Here is a 20,592-nt window from a genome sequence, read left to right on the forward strand (position 1 = left end):
ATTGGACTGAGGGTGGTAGGCCGAGGAGAAGGAGAGATGAATCCCCAACTGGGAGCAAAAGGCGCGCCAGAACCTGGACACAAACTGACTCCCCCGATCCGACACAATCTCCTTGGGCAAACCGTGCAACCGGAAGACCTCCCTGGCAAAAATCATGGCCAACTCTTGTGCAGAGGGTAACTTCTTGAGAGGAACACAGTGGCACATTTTGGAAAACCGATCCACAATCATGAGAATGACCGTATGGCCTCGGGATGCAGGGAGGTCCACAATGAAATCCATCCCCAGGTGTGACCATGGGCGCTCCCCGGTGGCTATGGGTTGCAGAAGGCCCAACGGAAGGTGCCGAGGGGACTTACTCTGGGCACAAACGGAGCATGCCGCTACATATGCGGCGATGTCGGAACGTAGGGAAGGCCACCAGAACAGACGTGAAACAGCCCAGGACAGCTGATTCTTTCCAGGATGCCCCGCGGTCTTGGAGTTATGGTACGTTCGCAACAACCGAGTGCGCAACTCCTCAGGCACAAAACATCTGCCGTTGGGTCTCCCAGAGGGAGCACCAGATTGAGCCGCCAAAATCTGCTCACCCAGGGGAGAGGTCAGGCTGGTGCGAATGGCGGCCAAGATCTGATTCGGAGGTATGACCGAAGTCGGAATCGACTCCTCCCTGGACAGCTCGGAGTACTGCCGTGATAAGGCATCCGCCCTGATGTTCTTGGAACCGGGTAGGTAGGAGACCACGTAATTAAAACGTGACAAGAACAGGGCCCATCTGGCCTGACGTGGTGTCAATCTCTTGGCCTCAGAAAGGTAGGTCAGATTCTTGTGGTCCGTCAGGATGAGGACCGGAACCACTGAACCCTCGAGCAAGTGCCTCCATTCTTTAAGGGCCTGCACGATGGCCAATAACTCCCTGTCACCAATCTGATAGTTGCACTCCGCGGAAGACAGTTTCCGGGAGTAAAACCCACAAGGAAGCAGAGGACCCTCTGGTGTTCTACGCTGAGACAGAAGGGCGCCTACTCCCGTCTCAGACGCGTCCACCTCGAGGACAAAGGGCAACCCAGGGTTGGGATGCGACAGAATCGGAGCCGACACAAAGGCGGACTTTAGAGCCTCAAAAGCTCGGATGGCCTCGAGCGGCCAGACCTGGGAATTACTGCCCTTCCTGGTCAGATCCGTGAGAGGCTTGGCTAGCATGGAAAAGTCCCTGATGAACTTCCGATAATAATTGGCGAAGCCCAAAAAGCGCTGCAGGGAACGAAGACCACTGGGCTGGGGCCACTGTAAGACAGCCGAAACCTTCTCAGGATCCATGGAGAACCCCTCAGCGGAAATGATGTAACCTAAGAAGGTTACCTGGGATCGGTGAAATTCGCATTTCTCAAGCTTACCGAACAGCTTGTTCTCTCGTAACCGTTGCAACACTCGTCTGACATCCAGAATGTGGGCCTCCATGGATTCAGAATATACCAAGATGTCATCCAAATAGACCACCACACACTGCTGCAACAGGTCACGGAAAACATCGTTGATGAATTCCTGAAAGACTGCGGGCGCATTGCACAACCCAAAGGCATAACCAAGGATTCATAATGACCGGTCCTGGTGTTAAACGCGGTCTTCCACTCATCGCCCGCCTTGATCCTTACCAGGTTATATGCCGCCCTCAGGTCGAGTTTGGTAAAGACCGTGGCCCCTTTAAGGCGATCGAACAGCTCGGAAATCAAGGGTATCGGGTAAGCGTTCTTGATCGTGATGCGATTGAGACCCCTGTAATCGATGCAAGGCCTCAACTCACCGCCCTTCTTTTTCACAAAGAAAAATCCAGCCCCTGCCGGGGACGAGGATTTGCGAATGTGTCCGCGTGAAAGCGCCTCCCTCGCGTACTCCTCCATGGCCTCATTCTCCGCTACCGACAGTGGATAGACCTTGCCACGAGGAGGAACGGCACCAGATTGTAACTCTATGGCACAATCGTATGGGCGGTGCGGAGGTAGGGCAACCGCGCGCACCTTATCGAATACATCCCGGTACTCCTCGTATTCAGGAGGCAACAGAGAGTCTGAGGAAGTACACAGCAACTTGACAGACCCATGGATGCAACTAGCCCCACACTGCGGTGACCACGAGAGGATCTCGGCCGATCTCCAATCGAAAGTCGGATTATGCTACCGGAGCCAGGGGTACCCCAAGACCACCGAGTAGTGTGGAGACGAAATAACCTGGAGGCAGACCGACTCTCTGTGAACGGCACCAATGGCTATCCCCACTGGAAGGGTCTCATGAGTCACGTGTGGCGGCAGAAGGGGTCTGCCGTCTATCGCCTCAAGAGCCAGTGGGGAACCTCGAGCCTGCAGAGGAATGGAATTGGCGGCAGCGAACACCTTATCAATGAACAAACCACCAGCACCAGAGTCCACCAACGCCTGGGTCGTCACCGAGCCCCCGACCCAGGAGAGGACAACAGTGATCAGTGGTTTGTCAACACGGGAAACCGGGGACGAGGAGACTCCACCCAAGATCTGCCCCCGACAGGATCTCAGGTGCGAGCGTTTCCCGGACGGTTCGGACATGCCAACCGAAAATGCCCACCGAGACCACAGTACATGCATCGGCCCTCGCGTCTCCGGAGTACCCTCTCCCCCTCGGACAGGCGAGCAAACCCCAGCTGCATGGGTTCACCCCCAGACAAGTCATCCCCAGGAGGCGTGGGAGGAGAGGGAGGCACGGGTGGGACAGCAAACGTAGGCGCCAATCTGTTAGAAAACCTCCGCAGGCTCTCCTTAAAGGAAGGTCTCTCCCTGAGTATGGTGTCAATCAAAATCAGGAAAGAAATAAGAGACTCGAGCTCCACTGGTAGGTCCTTAGCTGCAACCTCATCCTTCAAGGCATCCGAGAGACCATGAGAGAAAGCAGCGACCAGAGCCTCATTATTCCAGCCCACCTCTGCTGCCAGGGTACGAAACTCAATGGCGTATTCAGCTACGGATCGTGAACCCTGTCTGATGGACATAAGGAGCTTCGCAGCAGAGGCAGCACGAGCCGGCACATCGAATACCTTCCGAAGAGAAGCAACAAAACCGGAAAACTCGGCAACCACCGGATTGTTGTTCTCCCATAAGGGGCTGGCCCAGGCCAAGCCCTTGTCCGAGAGCAGCGAGATCAAGAAGCCCACCTTTGATCTCTCAGTAGGAAAGGCATGTGGCAGCAACTCGAAATAAATGCCCACCTGGTTAAGGAAACCTCGGCACTGAGTTGGCTCTCCCCCAAAGCGCTGTGGAAGAGGGGCAGAACCGGTCATACCCCGAAACACCGCAGGTGCAACAACAGGTGTCGGGGTAGACTCTGGCGCAACAACCGGAGCGGCAGTAGGAGCGGGCCCAGGAGCGACAACCGACCCATCGGCAACGGGAGCGAAATGAGCCGTGCGTTCAAGCAGGGTTTGCAACGCCACAGCGAACCGACCCAACAGGTGATCCTGCTGATCAAGTCTGGCAACCAGCGTGGGTAGCGAGGATGGCCCTGTACCGTCAGAATTCATGGCTTGGTCCTAATGTCACGGAACCATGAACCAGACGTACAACAAGAGATAAGTGAAAATAAGAAGGCTTTATTGAAAATAAAGCAGTAAAGCAAAAGTCCAAACGGATGGCGAAACCGAAGCAGAGTCTTAGCGAAGCCAGAGGTCAGGAACCAGAAGGGTAGTCAGACGAAGCCAGGATCAGGAACCAGCAGGGTAGTCAGACGAAGCCAGGATCAGGAACCAGCAGGGTAGTCGGACGAAACCAGGATCAGGAACCAGCAGGGTAGTCGGACGAAACCAGGATCAGGAACCAGAAGCAGCAGCAGACTAGAAGCATGTGAACACAGGAGGACCAAGCAAGGAACTGAAGCCACAGACCTCCTATATATATATGAGCTAGGCATCCAGCTCCTCCCAGTGGGAAGGAGGAGCCGCAGGGTGGGAGGCTACAAGAAACCCAGAAACCAAGATGGCCGCCAGCACATGTCAAACGATTGAGAACAGCAAGAAGGTAAGACCATGACAGTGACATACAGCATATCTGGTAATGAATTTTCCTTGGTTTGCATTCCACTATCTAGGACCATGTACAAAAATACTCAGCAAAAGGATTAGTGAGACGTACATAGGTGATATTTTGCTAACCCTTTGGTTTTCTTGTCTTTCAATGCCTGACAATCATTTTCATGTGACATAACAAACTGGTCCTCTTCATCATTGGCCAGTTGAAAAGGTGAGGGTGGTGTCTCAATGCCCCCCATTTTTTGTATCAATGTCTTTTCAAATTAAGGGTTTGTAATAAGCGCAACCTCATATTTATATTTGTTGACTCGGCAGAAAGGTGCCTGGTCTGGGCTTGCTGTAAGGTTTCAGATACTAAGTGGGGCAATGTGAGAAGGCATCCAAGGACTATGTCCTCTATCTTCTTGATGAGTTCAGCTACAGGAAGGCGATCACGTGATGCAGAGTGGCAGAGTAGTACTCCCTGTGTTCTTATATGAGATCCCCAGTGGCTTGCCCTGCTGGTTCAGAACAAAATAATGTAATATTTTTATCATAATTTGGGATGCCAAGGGCGGGAGCCATAGACGGTGTAAGCTTCAAGGTGTAAAAGCATCTATTGCCTCTGGAGTGATCTGGAAGGGATTCACTTGAGGCATGCAAACAAAGGGGCCATTGTACCAGAGGTATTACGTATCCAGTAGCAACAATACTGTAAAAGGGCTTAAAATGACTTTGGCAGTAGCACTTTGGTTATGGCATCAAGTCTACTAGGTCTCAACAAAGGTTTAATGCTCAGAGACAAACAGTGACCTAAAATGGTGACTGTCATTTGATAAAGCTGCAATTTCTCCTTTGAAGCCTTACACCCATTTGCACCCAAAATGAAAAGAAGTGACTTTGACTTAACATAAAACTGTTCTATTTCTTCTACTGTAACACAAGATAAACAATCATCCACACCCTGCAATAGAACAGGGAGGGGGAGGGTTGTCCCGATACCCAAATTTTTATTCGATTTTGATACCATAAAAAAGTATTGCGATACTCGATACCACGCGAAAATAATAAAAACACAAAAAAAGACTCGTGCATTACGAATTTGTTGACACTGTTGACCACTCCCTTCTGTTGCAAACTCTCTCATCTCTTGGCATCACCGACCTGGCCCTCTTCTGGATCACATCATACCTCACAGACCGGACGTTTAGTGTCTCCCACTCTCGCACCACCTCCTCATCTCATTCCCTCTCTGTTGGTGTCCCGCAAGGCTCTGTCCTAGGACCCCTGCTCTTCTCTATCTACACCTTTGGCCTGGGACAGCTCATAGAGTCCCATGGCTTTCAGTATCACTCCTACGCTGACGACACGCAAATCTACCTCTCTGGTCCAGACATCACCACCTTACTATCAAGAATCCCACAATGTCTATCTTCTATATCATCCTTCTTCGCCTCTCGCTTTCTAAAACTTAACATGGATAAGACAGAATTCATAATCTTTCCCCCATCTTGTTCAACCCCCTCAACAGACCTATCTATCATGATCAATGGCTGCACACTCTCCCCGGTCAACAAAGTCCGCTGCCTCGGAGTGACCTTGGATTCTGCCCTCTCCTTCAGACCGCACATGCAAGCACTTTCCACCACCTGCCGCCTCCAACTCAAAAACATCTCCCGCATCCGTGCTTTCCTTAACTTTGAATCTGCGAAAATTCTTGTACATGCCCTCATTATCTCTCGCCTAGACTACTGCAACATTCTCCTCTGTGGCCTTCCATCTAGCACTCTCGCACCCCTCCAATCTATCCTCAACTCTGCTGCCCGGCTAATCCACCTCTCACCCTATTACTCTTCTGCCTCTCCCCTCTGCCAATCCCTTCACTGGCTCCCCATTGCCCAGCGAATTCACTTCAAAGTACTAACAAATACATACAAGGCCATCCATAACCTGTCGCCTCCCTACATCTCTGAGCTACTTTCACGATACATCCCCACACGCACTCTCCGATCCTCACAAGACCTCCTTCTCTCCTCTCCTCTTATTGCCTCTTCCCACAATCAACTCCAAGATTTCTCCCGTGCATCCCCCATACTCTGGAACTCGCTACCCCAACATATCAGACTCTCACCTACATTGGAATCCTTCAAAAGAAACCTGAAAACCCACCTCTTCAGACAAGCCTACAACCAGTAACCCTGCTGCCTCTATACCGCCATGACCTACTTAACTCGCACCTACTGTGTCCTTCTCCCATACCATGTAGATTGTAAGCCCTCACGGGCAGGGCCCTCTCTCCTTCTGTACCAGTTTGTAACTTGTCTTGTTTATGATTAGTGCAATTGTCTGTATTATGTATGTGCACCGCTCATCATATGTACAGCGCTATGGAATGAATGGCGCTTTAATAATAAATAATAATAATAATAATAATAGAACAGTCCTACCCAATTTTTTTGGAGGGACAAAATGACCAAAAAAATGGTAAATTGCGTGTGTTGTTTTTTTTTTTTGTTACGGCATTCACCCCATATGAGATATTTTTTTATATTTTAATCATTCTGACTTTTTCAGACATGGCAATATGTAATATAAAAATATAAACTCAATAAAAAAAAAATATATGTAAAATTAGGAAAGGGGGCGATTTAAAATTTTTATATAATTTTTTTTGGGGGGGTTAACTTTTTTTTTTTACTTTTTATTTACTAACTATTAGCCTTCAGCAGCATCCTGGCTGCCATGGTAACCGATTGGAGCCCCAGCTGGGAGCTCCGATCAGAAGCTGCCACTGTGCCACCAATGAATGAGGAGGGGGGACCCTGGGGCCACTGCTACCAATGACTATAATACTAGGGGGGTTGGTGGGGGCAGGGACCATAATTAATACACTGCTCAAAAAAATAAAAGGAACACTTAAACAACACAATGTAACTCCAAGTCAATCACACTTCTTTGAAATCAAACTGTCCACTTAGGAAGCAACACTGAGTGACAATCAATTTCACATGCTATTGTGCAAATGGGATAGACAACAGGTGGAAATTATAGGCAATTAGCAAGACACCCCCAATAAAGGAGTGGTACTGCAGGTGGTGACCACAGACCTCTTCTCAGTTCCTATGCTTCCTGGCTGATGTTTTGGTCACTTTTGAATGCTGGCGGTGCTTTCACTCTAGTGGTAGCATGAGACGGAGTCTACAACCCACACAAGTGGCTCAGGTAGTGCAGCTTATCCAGGATGGCACATCAATGCGAGCTGTGGCAAGAAGGTTTGCTGGGTCTGTCAGCGTAGTGTCCAGAGCATGGAGGCGCTTCCAGGAGACAGGCCAGTACATCAGGAGACGTGGAGGAGGCCGTAGGAGGGCAACAACCCAGCAGCAGGACCGCTACCTCCGCCTTTGTGCAAGGAGGAACAGGAGGAGCACTGCCAGAGCCCTGCAAAATGACCTCCAGCAGGCCACAAATGTGCATGTGTCTGCTCAAATGGTCAGAAACAGACTCCATGAGGGTGATATGAGGGCCCGACGTCCACAGGTGGGGGTTGTGCTTACAGCCCAACACCGTGCAGGACGTTTGGCATTTGCCAGAGAACACCAAGATTGGCAAATTCGCCACTGGCGCCCTGTGCTTTTCACAGATGAAAGCAGGTTTACACTGAGCACATGTGACAGACGTGACAGAGTCTGTAGACGCCGTGGAGAACGTTCTGCTGCCTGCAATATCCTCCAGCATGACCGGTTTGGCATTGGGTCAGTAATGGTGTGGGGTGGCATTTCTTTGGAGGGCCGTACAGCCCTCCATGTGCTCGCCAGAGGTAGCCTGACTGCCATTAGGTACCGAGATGAGATCCTCAGACCCCTTGTGAGACCATATGCTGGTGCGGTTGGCCCTGGGTTCCTCCTAATGCAAGACAATGCTAGACCTCATGTGGCTGGAGTGTGTCAGCAGTTCCTGCAAGACGAAGGCATTGATGCTATGGACTGGCCCGCCCGTTCCCCAGACCTGAATCCAATTGAGCACATCTGGGACATCATGTCTCGCTCTATCCACCAACGTCACGTTGCACCACAGACTGTCCAGGAGTTGGCAGATGCTTTAGTCCAGGTCTGGGAGGAGATCCCTCAGGAGACCGTCCGCCACCTCATCAGGAGCATGCACAGGCGTTGTAGGGAGGTCATACAGGCACGTGGAGGTCACACACACTACTGAGCCTCATTTTGACTTGTTTTAAGGACATTACATCAAAGTTGGATCAGCCTGTAGTGTGTTTTTCCACTTTAATTTTGAGTGTGACTCCAAATCCAGACCTCCATGGGTTGAAAATTTTGATTTCTATTTTTTAATTTTTGTGTGATTTTGTTGTCAGCACATTCAACTATGTAAAGAACAAAGTATTTCAGAAGAATATTTAATCAATTCAGATCTAGGATGTGTTATTTTTGTGTTCCCTTTATTTTTTTGAGCAGTGTATAATACTGAGAAGAGGAGGAGTAGGAGGGGAGGGACTGTGGCCACTGTGCCACCAATGAATATAGTTTATGCCTGAATACAAACGTAGGTTGCGGGTGCCGGCCATATCCCATACCCGGCCTCTATGACTGCGCGCTGCGATCCACCGCAATTAACCCCTCAGTGCCTTGTTATCAACCATTCACATTGTCCTATGGCTACAACTTCACACATTTTTTGTCCAATCAATTAATGATTTATGGCTGCAACACTGCTACACAGCCCCCTCTGTATGATATCCCCGAGACATTTATACAGCCACCCAGCTTTCCTGGAGACACATGGACATCACAGTCAGAAGTGACTATAATCTCAATTGCCTGTTTCTGGCAGATAATGTCATCATCTTCTCTCCTACAAACAGAAGAAAAACCACATATAATAACCTAAAGAATTATTAGGAACACCTGTTCTATTTCTCATTAATGCAATTATCTAGTCAACCAATCACATGGCAGTTGCTTCAATGCATTTAGGCGGGTGCTCCTGGTCAAGACAATCTCCTGAACTCCAAACTGAATGTCAGAATGGGAAAGAAAGGCGATTTAAGCCATTTTGAGCGTGGCATGGTTGTTGGTGGCAGACAGGCCGGTCTGAGTATTTCACAATCTGCTCAGTTACTGGGATTTTCACGCACAACCATTTCTAGGGTTTACAAAGAATAGTGTGAAAAGGGAAAAACATCCAGTATGCGGCAGTCCTGTGGGCGAAAATGCCTTGTGGATGCTGGAGGTCAGAGGAGAATGGGCCGACTGATTCAAGCTGATAGAAGAGCAACGTTGACTGAAATAACCACTTGTTACAACCGAGGTATGCAGCAAAGCATTTGTGAAGCCACAACATGCACAACCTTGAGGCGGATGGGCTACAACAGCAGAAGACCCCACCGGGTGCCACTCATCTCCACTACAAATAGGAAAAAGAGGCTACAATTTGCACGAGCTTACCAAAATTGGATTGTTGAAGACTGGAAAAATGTTGCCTGGTCTGATGAGTCTCGATTTCTGTTAAGACATTCAAATGGTTCAAATGAGTCCGAATTTGGCGTAAACAGAATGAGAACATGTATCCATCCTCTGATGGCTACTTCCAGCAGGATAATGCACCATGTCACAAAGCTCAAATCATTTCAAATTGGTTTCTTGAACATGACAATGAGTTCACTGTACTAAAATGGCCCCCACAGTCACCAGATCTCAACCCAATAGAGCATCTTTGGGATGTGGTGGAACGGGAGCTTCGTGCCCTGGATGTGCATCCCTCAAATCTCCATCAACTGCAAGATGCTATCCTATCAATATGGGCCAACATTTCTAAAGAATGCTATCAGCACCTTGTGGAATCAATGCCACGTAGAATTAAGGCAGTTCTGAAGGCAAAAGGGGGTCCAACACCGTATTAGTATGGTGCTCCTAATAATTCTTTAGGTGAGTGTATAATAAAATAACATGTGATATCCCATATCATATACAAACATTTGTCATTAGAACCACTCAGTCAATTATATACGGTAACTGCAAATCTTCACTGTCTCTTCTTATACTCCCCAATTCGTATTAATTCAAATAAAGACAATTAATAATCAACATTTCAAGTCTTAGGCTACTTTCACACATGCGTTATTGCCGTCCGATTTTTAGATCCGGCATGGGATCTCAAAACCACAGCAAAACATTTCTGTTATTATAATACAACCGGCTGCATCCAATCAGAACGGATCCAGTTGTATAGTAATGCCTCCATTATTGCCCCCCAGAATTAATAATGTCCCCATTAGTGCCCCCAGTAATAGAAATGCCTCCATTAGTGCCCCCAGAATTAATAATGCCCCATTAGTGCCCCCAGTAATAGTAATGCCTTCATTAGTGCCCCCAGTAATAGTAATGCCTTCATTAGTGCCCCCAGTAATAGTAATGCCTCCATTAGTGCCCCCAGTAATAGTAATGCCTCCATTAGTGCCCCCAGTAATAGTAATGCCTCCATTAGTAGTAATGCCTCCATTAGTGCCCCCAGTAATAGTAATGCCTCCATTAGTGCCCCCAGTAATAGTAATGCCTCCATTAGTGCCCCCAGTAATAGTAATGCCTCCATTACTGCCCCCAGAATTAATAATGCCCCCCCAGTAATAGTAATGCCTCCATTAATGCCCCCCAGAATTACTATTGCCGTCTCATCTGCTCTGTGCAAAAAAAAAAACTCACCTCCTCTATTTGATGGCGAGTTCTTTTTTATTTTCTTAACACAAGTGGGGGGAGAAGGTAAAGGCCGTACTAACAAGCACCCCACAATGGAAGCCTCATTAGTAACAGCCCATATAGGAAAATACCGGCAATTATTATTGGCAATAGAAAAAAGAGATTACTAGCACCGGCACTAAATCACCGGTGTGGCCAGCCGGGTGGCAACCCTACTCAGATCAGACCCCCAATGCTCAGCAGGCCCCCCCAATCATAACCCCAACCTCCATCAGCCAGTTTAAAAAAATATATAAACTTACCTCTCCTGCTTCCTGCGGCACTGCCACTCGATGCTCCCTGTTTTTTTTCCGGTCCGTGCTGTACTGTGAATGGATGTCGGCCGGAAGACCACCAATGAGAGGTGAGTACAGCTGGCGGAGAGCTAGACTCATTGCTCCCCGCAACTCCTGCATACTGTTGACCACCTCTATAATGGGTGATTAGTGGTCGCTCTTATAAGACGCACTACAATTTTTCCACCACTTTTGGTGGAAAAAAGTGCGTCTTATAGGGTAAAAAATACAATGAATATTATCATCAACATATTTCCTCAAAAAAATAAAAAAATAAAAAAGTTCATATATATATATAATATACAGTATAAAGCTGAGTGTATGTGTGTGTATGTCCACTAAAGGAATCCTCACCGTCGCATTTACAGTCACAAAATTTGGCACACAGGTACATGAGGTGTCCGGGAAGGTTTTAGACCGGGTCTCACCTCTCTAGGACGTATGCAAATCACAAAATGCAAATATGGCACATCACATGACCGACATTAGCTAATAGAAGCCTGCAAGTCTTTCTCTTCATATCCCAACTGCCATACACTCGGCCACATGTCCCTTATCAGCCAATAGAAGCTCGCAGGCCCTTAGTCTCCACATACACACAGTTTTACACCAGGTTTCCATAACAACCCAGCCATTTTTGTTCACTGCTGCAGGTCAGCTTTAAAGGGGCAGGGCGCTGTGGATGGCACTGTTAAGGGAGCAGAGTGCTGTGGAGGTCACAATTTAGGGGGCAGGTAGGGTGGCCATTCAGGCCACCCTCAAAAGACGGACTTAAAAACCCCGCCCCCAGGGCCCATTAAGCCACACCCCGATCTGGTTAGGCCACGCCCCTTCCACTCAGCAGCCAACAGGGATTGAAAAAATTAAGGTAAAAATCTACTTCTGTCAGCTGCAGGGGTGAGAGGGACGGTGACTTTCTTCCTGCAGCTCACGCTTGTTTGGGAAATATCCCTTTACCTATGATGGTTGGAATCCAAATTAAAAGGGATTCGAGCGCTCGGGAAACTGACACAAGCATTGGATCTAGTTGTATCTAGACAAGGTCACAATAATATAGGCTTCAAAAAGAAAAAAAAACATCACATGACAAACATGACATTTGCGGTTACAAGATATAGATCATACTTGGGTTTCCATTCCTCTCTCCTCTGCACTTCCTGAGGCTCAGACTATACTATCTGCTAAAGAGGAAACTGTGGGGTGGAGGTGGGTTCTATCACACACATAAACTGACTTTTTGACCTTGTTTTTAGACATTATTATTATCTGTCTATTTAACCCTGTAAGCTCCATTTAGGACCTGACCTAAATCTCCCATATACACAAGATGGAGGACATGTTTATAGAAAATGGATTCTCATTCCTCACACGCTCAGACAGCATAGTGTTCAAAAGGTTACTGTTAAGGGAGCAGGGTACTGTTTATATCACTGTTAAGGGGGCAAGCCACTGTGGAGATTACTGTTAAGGCAGTGGGGTACTGTGAAAGTAACTGTTAAAGGGGCGGACGCTCTGGAGGTTGCTGTTAAAAGGCAGGACACCGCGGAGTTCAGTGTTAAGGGGGCGGGCCACTGTGGAGGTTACTGTTAAGGGGTGGGCCACTGTGGAGGTCACAGTTAAAAGGGCAGGGCACTGTGGAGGTCACTGTTAAGGCAGCAGGGTGATGTGGAGGTCACTGTTAAAGGGGCGGGGCGGTATGAGAGGGTCATTGTTAAGGGGGTAGGCCGATGTGGAGCGTCACTGTTAAAGGGGCGGGCTGCTGTGAAGGTCAAAGTTAAGGGGGTGGACTGCTGTAAAGGTCCCATTTTAATGGGCAAGGCACTGTGAGGGGGTCAGTGTTAAGGGGTGGGGGTCTGTGGAGTTCACTGTTAAGGGGGTGTGATGCTGTACAGGTCACTATGATATCTTTTATCCTCACACACAAACATTAAATAAAATAGATGAAATATACCCTTGCGAAGCCGGGTCCTTCTGCTAGTATATATATATATATATATATATATATATATATATATAAAAATATAGAGAGAGAGACAAATATATGCATAGACATATATAGACAATCGGTACCTATATACGTTAAGACACACTTTATATATACACACGTGCATACATAAATAAATATATATATATAGACAGAAATACACACACATGCATACATACATACGGACACATACCCGTATTTTTCGCCCTATAAGACGCACCTAGGTTTTAGAGGAGGACAATAAGAAAAAAACATTTTTCATTAGACCTCAGATCAGCAATCAGACCCCCAATGTTAATCAGACCTCAGATCAGACCCCAATGTGAATGACCCCCAATCAGACCCAGTGCCATCTTAAGAGCATTATAGGCCCCCGGGCAATACAGTGCACTGGGGCCCTGTCTACACAATCACGCACTAGAATAAAAATGCAAATTATCAATAAGGCGATATTTATTGGGCATTTCCTCTTGTGGATTTTCCCCAGCAGTAGGATCAGGTAATGATACCATTGGTATTTCTGCTGGAATTGGAGTGCATGTAGATGTGGATGCTACATCTGGAGGAGCAGAACTACTGGCTGACGTTGCACCTGGATTGAGCCAAGATGTTAGTTTTGGAAGTTTGCACATTTTCTCTTTCTCCTCTGCAGCCTTTTTCCTCTTCTGTGCTCCACTCAAAACATTACGTTTCATTTCTGCACTAAAGGTTATTTTCACCAACACGTAATAAACTTTATTTTTCCTCACCTTTTTTACACTTCCTCGAACGAGTGGCAACTCTAAGATTGCTATATAAGGGGGACACATAAGATATTACAGTCAAAACTTGAGGGGCACTAATAACTTAAAGTGGATGTAAACCCAAACATTTTTTTTTTTTGTGATGTCACAATGTAGAGTACCCAGGCAGTACACACGCCACTCCAACATTAATACCCACCAGCACCAGCAGTACCCACACCAGCATTACCCACCAGCACCAGAGTGTGTGTACATTTATATATATATCTATATTTATTTCGTTTTTTTAGTTGTATGATTAAAGTGGATGTAAACCCCCAAGTATGCAGTATAGCACCCTATAGTATACAGCACCACACAGTATGCAGTATAGCACCCTATAGTATACAGCACCACACAGTATGCAGTATAGCACCCTATAGTATACAGCACCACACAGTATGCAGTATAGCACCTTATAGTATACAGCACCACACAGTATGCAGTATAGCACCCTATAGTATACAGCACCACACAGTATGCAGTATAGCACCCTATAGTATACAGCACCACACAGTATGCAGTATAGCACCCTATAGTATACAGCACCACACAGTATGCAGTATAGCACCCTATAGTATACAGCACCACACAGTATGCAGTATAGCACCCTATAGTATACAGCACCACACAGTATGCAGTATAGCACCCTATAGTATACAGCACCACACAGTATGCAGTTTAGCACCCCACACTATACAGTACCCCACAGTATATAGTAGAGCAGTATAGACCCCCACACTATACAGCACCTCACTGTATACAGCACCCCAAACTATACACGATACAGCCCCCCACACTATACAGTACAGCACTCTACACTATACCGCACCCACAGTATACAGCCCCCCACACTATACAGTACAGCAGTATAGCACTCCCCCCACTATACAGCCCCCCCCCCACACTATACAGGCCCCCCACACTATTCAGGCCCCCCACACTATACAGCCCACCACACAGTATACAGGCCACCCCCCCCCCCCCCCCACACACAGTATACAGCCCACCACACAATATACAGCCCATTACACAATATATAGCCCACCACACAATATACAGCCCACCACACAGTATACAGGCCCCCACACAGTATACAGCCCCCCACACAGTACACAGCACCCCACTATACAGTAGTTTACAGTATATTAAAATAACAACCCCATGTCACCTTTTTCTGATGTAATCTTTACACAGAAAAGCTCCACAGTTAACTTCTGCAACACTCCTGATAGGACCTGTGATGACCTCATAGCCATGTGACCAGTAATTGCTAGGTTACTGGTCACATGGTAATGATGTCATTAAGGTCCTAGATCAAAACTCATTAAGGTCCTAGAATTAAGATCATTAACACAGTACGATCATGATGCCTGTGTAGCCGACAGCCTGACACCCGGGGCAGTAGCTAGCAGGGCTCAAGAGGCAGCTGCCTTGGGCCCCCCCAGGAGCAACTGGGCCCAGGGCAGCTGCCCCTTTTGCCCCTTGGTAAAGACGGCCCTGCCGGCAACGCTGCTAATGGACGGTTGGGAAGTTGGCTGGTGGGTTCACTGGGCAGGCGGGCCCCCAGGCAAGTGGGGCCCCCGGGCAACTGCCCAGCGTGCCCATTCGAAAAGACGGCCCTGATCAGACCTCAGATCAGAGCCCAATATAAAGAAGACCCACAATCAGACCTCAGATGAGACCCCCATGCCTATCAGCCCCCAGCCATATGTACTCAGCCCTCAGCCATATGTACTCAGCCCTCAGCCATATGCGAGCAGCCCTCAGCCATAATTCAGCCTCAGATCACAAAATAAAAAAAACACTTACCTCTCCTGCTCCTGGACGCAGCCGCTCCTCACATCGTGATCCTCTTCCTCCTGCTGTCGGCTGTGCTATGAACTGGTAAGTATAGGGTCCAGCCGGTGAAGTGAGGAGGAGCCTGGAGGACATGGACATTTCTCATGAATAGGATTTATTATGTGTAATGGAGGAGAATCTCCAGAGGTGACATGTCTGAGCTCTCCACCACACTGTCTCCTCACAGCTCATCTTACCTGCAGGCTGGAGGAATGGCTGATACCAGAGAGAACAAGAGCCCTGACTACCGACCAGGACCTGCCCAGTATCTGCTGCTGGGTAATGCCTACAATGTATGGGCTCTGGAGAGGTCTAGGACACTTTATGAGGTGATGTCCTGATTTGGAGGCTGAAGGACTTTTCCTACAAGTTCTGTGAGGGATCAGATTAAACATTAGTTCTCAGAAGGAATTGGGGGCGGGGCTAGATTCTGTCAGAAGCCCCTTCAGTTTAGAATGTACTGTGAGAGCTAAAGGACCTGTGATGATGTCACTGTCATGTGATCAGTGCAGGGGGCGGAGCTAGCAAGCAGAGTCACTGATCACATGCCGGTGACGTCACCCCAGGTCCTTCAGCTCTGGCAGTGCAGCAGATACTGGGCAGGTCCTGGTCGGTAGTCAGGGCTCTTGTTCTCTCTGGTATCAGCCATTCCTCCAGCCTGCAGGTAAGATGAGCTGTGAGGAGACAGTGTGGTGGAGAGCTCAGACATGTCACCTCTGGAGATTCTCCTCCATTACACACAAGGAATCCTTCTCCGCTCCTCAGCTTAGTATGATGGGGGGAGTAGTTGTGGGGATAGTGGGGGTTGTCATCATTCTGTGCTGGATGAGAGAATCTGCTCTGTGTGAATGAGGTTTTTACCGCCAGGAGCTTAGATACACATTGCACTGCCAGGAGCTTAGATACACACGGAGCTCAGGGTTTTCCCGTCAGTGCAGCTTTATGAGGGTCTGAGTTTTGCGGGAGTTTCTCGTCCTCATTATCGGGGACATGGGACTCACTGATTAACCTTTATTCCTTTTATTTGGAGGGAGGATGAAGAAAACCAGCAATACGAGCCTTCTCCTGAATGAGCCACCAAGGATGGACAGGAAGGAGATCAGCAGAAGAATATTAGACCTCACCTTGGAGATCATCTCCCTGCTGAGCGGAGAGGTAAACTTTTCTAGATTTCTCTCCTCTTTATTGTATTCTGTAACAAGTCAGACATCGGGAAGGAGAATCCATCATAGGAAGTGATAGGAAGAGTCCAGGGTCCTGGAGAACGGCCTCCAGACCTTCCAAGTGATGGACAACCTGAAGATCAGCCCCCAGTATGGTGAGTGATGTATCATGTGACCAGTGACCAATAGTCATGTTGTAGGAGCCATGAGAAGGTAAGTAGGCACGTTGTACCCAGGAGGAGAGGGCCGGAGGAGAGCACATGGCCCCTGAAGGGTTTATTCCCTAAGTGTCTCTCTCCATCCACAGGAGTACACAATAGTGAAGAAGACATCGGGGGACTGTGTGACTCCCATCATCCATCTCCAGGAGTCAGGAGGGCGGAGCAGGACCCCTCCCCCCATCACAGAGCCTCCCCCTCACCCCCTGATACATGAGCAGAAGATCCTAGAGCTCACCCAGAAGATGATGGAGCTGCTGACTGGAGAGGTGACACTGCTGGGAATGCTGGGAAATTCTCCAGTAACAGCACTGGAGGGGTCTGGGTGATGACGGTGTCATTGTGTTGTCAGGTTCCTATAAAGTGTCAGGATGTCACTGTCTATTTCTCCATGGAGGAGTGGGAGTATATAGAAGGACACAAGGATCTGTACAAGGAGGCCATGATGGAGGAGCACCAGCCTCTTATATCACAGGGTAAGAGCCGTCATGTTCAGTGTATACACGTGTGTGCAGTGACATGTAATGGAGGAGCACCAGCCTCTTATATCACAAGGTAAGAGCCGTCATGTGCAGTGTGTACACGTGTGTGCAGTGACATGTAATGGAGGACCACCAGCCTCTTATATCACAAGGTAAGAGCCGTCATGTGCAGTGTATACACGTGTGTGCAGTGACATGTAATGGAGGAGCACCAGCCTCTTATATCACAAGGTAAGACCAGTCATGTGCAGTGTATACACGTGTGTGCAGTGACATGTAATGGAGGAGCACCAGCCTCTTATATCACAAGGTAAGAGCCGTCATGTGCAGTGTATACACGTGTGTGCAGTGACATGTAATGGAGGAGCACCAGCCTCTTATATCATAAGGTAAGACCGTCATGTGCAGTGTATACACGTGTGTGCAGTGACATGTAATGGAGGAGCATCAGCCTCTTATATCACAAGGTAAGTGCCGTCATGTGCAGTGTATACACGTGTGTGCAGTGACATGTAATGGAGGAGCACCAGCCCCTTATATCACAAGGTAAGAGCCGTCATGTGCAGTGTATACACGAGAAGGATTTGGGTGTCAATCAGCTGCTTCTAAGGCCACCAGGATATTGTCATGTAATAAATGAGGCATGGACCCGCGGGGCAGGGATGTAATATTACCACTTTACAAAGCGCTGGTGCGGCCTCATCTGGAATATGCAGTTCAGTTCTGGGCACCAGTCCGTAGAAAGGACGCACTGCAGCTGGAAAAAGTACAGAGGAGAGCGTCTAAACTGATAAGGGGCATGGAGGGTCTGAGTAATGAGGAAAGATTAAAAGAATTCAATTTATTTCGTCTTGAGAAGAGACGTCTAATGGGGGAACATTATAAATCTATACAAATATATAAATGGGCCATACACAAAATACAGTGAAAAACTGTTCCATGTAAAATGCCCTCAAAAGACAAGGGGGCACTGCCTCCGACGGAAGAAGAAAAAGTTCAGTCTCCAGAAGCGTCAAAGCTTCTTTACTGTAAGAACTGTGAATCTGTGGAATAGACTTCCTCAGGACGTGGTCATAGCAGGAACATTGGACAGTTTCAAAAAGGGTTTAGATCAGGGGTCTCAAACTCGCGGCCCGCGGGCCATTTGCGGCCCTCAGTACAATATTTTGTGGCCCGCACCAACGGCTGGCCTGCGCGAATATGAATGAAAAAAAAAAAATCATCTGACTTACTGTAGTACTGCTGCAGCGCCGCTCCGCCCGCCCAGCCTGCGAGTGCCGTCATGGCAACACACGGTCACATGGGCTCAGGGCAGGCCACGGGGGTGTGACAGGGTGAGTGAGCAGCGCCGCGGCGGCGGGAAGCAGCCAGAGCAGAGGGACTGTCAGAGGCGAGCGGTCTGACACAGCCACAGCGGTCAGCAAAAGATTGAATTGAAGAGTCGCCGGCAGGAGAGTCAGGACAGGTCAGGTTATGTTATGTTAGGGTAGCGAGTGTGATGTGAGTGACAACACAACATGGATGGCATGGAGGGGGAGAGATATGATAACATGGATGGGGGGGGGGGGGGGAAATGTGACAAGATGGAGGATGGAGGGAGCCAGAGGGGGAGAAATGTGACAACATGAAGTGAAAGCCTTCATGGAGAAGGATGGGAAGGCTGTTTCTGAGTTGAGTGATCACAAATGGCTCATGGACTTAGCTTTTCTTGTTGACATCACACATAAGCTGAATGTACTAAACAAGATGTTACAAGGCCAGGGGCAGCTCGTCAGCGCTGCCTATGACAACGTGAGAGCATTCTCCACAAAACTTGTGTTATGGAAATCCCAGCTCTCTCAGACAAACCTTTGCCATTTCCCAGCATGCAAGGCACTTGTGGATGCAGGCATACCATTCAGTGGTGAGAAATATGTTGATGCTATTTTTAAGCTAGAGAAGGAATTTGATCACAGATTTGCAGACTTCAAAACACACAGAGCCACTTTCCAAATTTTTGTGGACCCCTTTTCCTTTGATGTGCAAGATGCTTCAAATGGAGCTCATTGACCTGCAATGCAACTCTGATCTCAAAGCCAAGTTCAGGGAGATGAGTGGAAAAGCAGACATGCATGGGCAATTTTTGAGAGAATTGCCCCCCAGCTTCCCTGAGCTTTCACAAATGTTCAAGCGGACCATGTGCCTTTTTGGGAGCACATATTTGTGTGAAAAGTTATTATTCTCCACCTTGAACTTCAATAAGTCAAAGTACAGGTCTAGACTTAATGATGATCATCTTCAAGCCATACTGAGGGTCTCAACTGCTTCCTCTCTAAAGCCAAATGTGGTTCAGATTTGTGAGAAGAAGCGCTGTCAAGTCTCTGGCAGCAAGGAGTAGGCAAAAGATGCCATGTTCAGAAGAACTGTTCATGATCTTCACTCAATGTTCTATTCATGTTCAGGACACTTCATGTTCAGAAGAAATAATTAAAACGGTTAATAATGACATTTGAGGACTTTTTTTTTGTGAAATCCCTTATGCGGCCCAGCCTCACCCAGACTCTGCCTCCTGCGGCCCCCAGGTAAATTGAGTTTGAGACCCCTGGTTTAGATGAATTTTTAAAAGTAAATGACATTAATGCTTATGAAAACGTGTAGAAATCCGAGTCTCACTTCCTTCTGGGATTCACGTCCCCACCTATTCCTTGGTTGAACTTGATGGACTTATGTCTTTTTCAGCCGTATTAACTATGTCACTATTTCTCAGTGTGATTCCGATGCATACACAGAATGTGTTATGTGATGCTCAGAAATGTTTAACACATGCCAGCCATTTACATACCCCCCCCCAATATCGCTAACTTCTACTTAAGTCGTGCATTCGACATCTTTATCACAACCGAAAGTGAATTTAAATCCCAGACCCCAAAGTATATTCCAAACTTAAGAATAAATACAGACCTCCGACTTAAAAGAAGTATAAGCACCAAAACAACTACAGACCTCAGACCAGACCACACTCCAGGGTTGAGATTTTGATACTGATGACCTATCCAAGCCGATGAGCTGT

At 47.8% G+C, this 20,592-nt stretch overlaps 1 long non-coding RNA gene across 1 annotated transcript; it reads left to right on the forward strand.

Annotated features, from left to right (window-relative positions):
• Positions 1-16,282: 16,282 nt before the first annotated feature.
• Positions 16,283-17,201, forward strand: LOC120991246. Its single transcript, XR_005776577.1, has 3 exons — positions 16,283-16,344; positions 16,711-16,835; positions 17,151-17,201. It is a non-coding gene; the product is annotated as an uncharacterized LOC120991246 (long non-coding RNA).
• The last annotated feature ends 3,391 nt before the right edge of the window (positions 17,202-20,592 follow it).

Source organism: Bufo bufo, chromosome 2 (assembly GCF_905171765.1).
Source record: "Bufo bufo chromosome 2, aBufBuf1.1, whole genome shotgun sequence".
NCBI lineage: Eukaryota > Metazoa > Chordata > Amphibia > Anura > Bufonidae > Bufo > Bufo bufo.